This window comes from Scaptodrosophila lebanonensis, unplaced genomic scaffold, assembly GCF_003285725.1.
Source record: "Scaptodrosophila lebanonensis strain 11010-0011.00,11010-0021.00 unplaced genomic scaffold, SlebRS2 tig00001412-arrow-pilon, whole genome shotgun sequence".
In the NCBI taxonomy this organism is placed as follows: domain Eukaryota; kingdom Metazoa; phylum Arthropoda; class Insecta; order Diptera; family Drosophilidae; genus Scaptodrosophila; species Scaptodrosophila lebanonensis.
In genome coordinates, this window is record NW_022060739.1 from 6,232,757 (window position 1) to 6,236,530 (window position 3,774).

Below are 3,774 nucleotides of genomic sequence, written 5' to 3' on the forward strand. Positions count from 1 at the left end.
ACAAACACACACAGACACACCAACACACATACTCATATATAAACACATATATATGTACGCATTAACTTTAGTCATAACAATAGTCAAAGAGCAAAGAACAAAACACACACACACACACACCAACTAACAAACAAACAAACAAACAAACAAACACATGGCAAATAAATGTTGAATGCCACAAATAATTGTGCAACAGTCGCCGCTCGCTGCAAAAACTACACAGAAAAGTACATAATCACAACAAACATGAATGAGAATTAAAATAATAATACGGAGCAACAGCAACAGCAACAGTAACAGAAACAGCAACAGCAACAAAAACAATAACACAACAAAGCGAACAAGTTTGAAAATAATACATAATAATAAATTATTATTGAGAAAATAATAAGCAACACTTGTTTTTCATTTCGATGGAGTGGATGGAGGGGCTGGAGGGGCTGGAGGGGATTGGGCTCTGATTTTGCATCGAAATTTATATCAAAAATTGTTAAACTGAGCGTTTAATTCGAATCGCTGCGCCACTAATTACATTTTAATTGCTCCGAAGCGCTGTCTGGCTTTAGAGTTCAGCTTTAAAACTAAAACGAGTCAATTAAATGGGCATTTCAGCTAAATCTGTCAGCAGGATTCATTCGATAACAATGCGTTGATGTTTGCGATTATTGAAGCTTTAATGGAGGATGTGGAGTGCCAAGCTGTTAACAGTATTGAATGCCTGCCTGACGAATAGGACCCATTGCAGATACGAGTGTAATTCCTTAATTTATTTATCCACAAATAGAACAGTTCATGTCATCAAAATAATTCACTAAAAAGTTGCAAAGTCTTTAAATTACATTAATATCTATGTAATCCGACTCGAGGGGGAATTTATTTTTGATTCACAGCCCTGCTCGGTAAAGGATTCACTTGTCAGTCCGGCGAGCTGTGTCCCGTCTCATAGCCGTGTTGGTCAGTGATTCTCTCGGAATTAGCTGAAAACAGGTGCTTTTTAGTGAGCAGAGGGAGAGTTCGATTGAGAAAAGGTGAGTAAATTCGTTAGAGTTTGAGCAAAACACACGAAAAGGAACGTGCAGAGGCAAGAAGTGGAAGCTACTAGTAAATGAATACCACAGAGGAATCAACTTGTCCCCTTTATTGGTCTGAAAGATACAAGGAACTTAATACCACAGAGGAATCCACTTCTTCGGCAGTCAGTTTGTATAGAAACCTAACCCCATGAACTATCCTACGATTAGCTAATGAAGAATCGTTAATAAGCAGAAGTTCTCGCTGTCTAATCGCGAAGAGCAAAAAGAAGAAAATGTTACTGGACCGACCCAATTCGATCCGCTTTATTTGCAGGACACTAAAAACACATGAGCATTATTTCAGCACAGGGTGTACTAGACAAGTGGTCTAGCGGTCATTAATTTATTTGGAACAGTGTTAAATAAGTCCAAAAGCTCTTGGAACTTTTTTCTTTTATCTTTAATTGCTATTTTTTCATCTCCACTTCTTTTTTGTTAATTCTAATAACGTATCTGACTACTCTTTGCTGCGAATCTGGGCTTAGCTGATCGTTTGGCAAATAAAATTCTCTTACCGTACCGGATTCGTTATTAGATATTTTTGGCATTTTTATAAGCTTTTTTATTTCCTTAGTTTTATTTAGTTTAAGTTCTCTATTGTATTTATTTGTTTTCTTTTTTCTTTTACATCAACTACATTGTAGGTCGATGAAATAAATTAATGAAACAAAATAAATAAAAACTTTAAGCTAGATTTGTTTACAAAAGTGAAGATGTTGGATTGTAATTCAAACTGGAACGATTTCAAGATATTTGATTGTCGATATTCGGTGCTATGATAAATTGTCAATTTTCGGCTTTTTATTTTAACACAATCCTCACAAATTTGAAATCACGCTATTTGTAATATTCTCAAAATCTAAAGCTTTGCCGCTTCTATATGCTTCCTATTTTCCGGAACGCTCACATACTAAGTAAGTATAAGATTTATTTCAAAGGGCGGATAAACAAAAGTTAAATTGGAATTAACATGGGAATAACATGATTTTGAAGACACTATATATACGACTGATAGGCTAGACATAGACCAACAAATAATAGAGAGGTCGAATAGAGTACTGGGTACTTATTAATAATCGTATGATGTTGATTGAGGTTGCTTCATTCTTGAAATAATTGTGCAATCAAAGAAGTATGAAACTAGCTTTCAATTTCAAACTTCTTTCAACGACAATATCGACGCTGAAAGTCAATCCATTAATAAAAATAATGAGATATCTATGACCATTTCGCAGTAGGAGAAAAATAAATTGTTTCCCCATAAAAATCATTCTTAATCACACAGTATTCATTTGAATTCAAAGAAAACTTCTACAATGCAAATGAAACTGTAAGTTGATGTGCAAACAAAACTATTACTAAGTTTCTAGAGAAAAACAGCTCGTTAGTTAGTTAGTTGCTTAGCATTTAATTATACAGACAGATATGGCGAGGCATCTTAGGCGTGAGAGACGAAATCCAATCGATCAGCGGTCGAAAACGTTAATAAAGCGCCTCAGCTGCGCGAATGTGGCGCGCGTTATCTTATTGCCCCAAAATGTGGCAACAGACGGCCGTTCAACAAGTCAGTCAGAGGATTTGAGGCAGTCAGCGACAGCGACAGCGACAGACAGTTATCGATCCATGAAATGTTCGCGCTGTTCGAGGCCGGTGGAATGATTTATGCGTCTGCGACGGCTTAAGGGATCATCAGAGGAAGATTTGCGAAAGTTGAGGCGCTGGTCAGCTAAACAGAACTACTATTGTGATTATTATTATTGGGAAATTATATTTAATTTACAGTTAAACGATCACGTACGTTTAGGGCCGCACCACAATGAAAATTGAGCGGCCAACGAATACGCAAAATTCTCTTGACCTCAATTATCGATTTAAGTTTATTATTGGTTTTGATTCTGACTTTTTGATTTGGTCGGCTCGGCTCGGCTCGATTCGACGCGTCGTGCGTCCCTGCAAAAAGTTGAAATTAAAAGGAATGCTGTTGATTGCCAGGTTCGCCAGCTCCAGCTCCAACTCCAATTCCAAGTCCAACTCTCTGCCTGTCTCTCCCTAGTCGGAGCGAATCGACAACTGTCGCCGCTTGGCCTTTGCATTAGTAGCCGAAGTTTTGGATTCGTACGCGCGCCTTGCAAATATTTTTCCCCCTTTTTTGGAATTCCTCTTAACGCGCACAACGTTTAGCTGATTGTGGGTTTCGGAAACCCGGGCCGCAGAAATTGTGGCAATCATATTTTGTGTTAAATGCATTAATATGGGGTTTTATATGCCCTTGATTAGCGGGTTGTGTGTAGCCGGCTCTCTAACTGTTATCTTTACTGTTGCGTTGTGTTTTGTTTTCTCCGCACTGCTGTGACAATAAATCAAACAAAAGGTAGAAAGCTGAAAGTAAGAGCAGACATTGGCAGTGGGTCAGGACGAAAAAAAGGATGCGTGAAGCGATGATTCAGCGAACTTGAAGCGAGGCAGTTAAGAAAGCCAACTGTTTCATAATTCGAAATTCACATAATTTTATTAGAATTTAAATAATCTATTTTGATTCGATTTTAAAACTCTTTGACTTGACTTTTTTTTAAACCTTTGTTGGAAGTTTAAATGTAAAACAATTGCAATTTTACTCCTGAAATATTGAAAAACCGGAAACTACTTTGGCATGATTGTAATCACCAGTTAGGTAAGTTGTATGTTTAAGATTGTTGTGCTG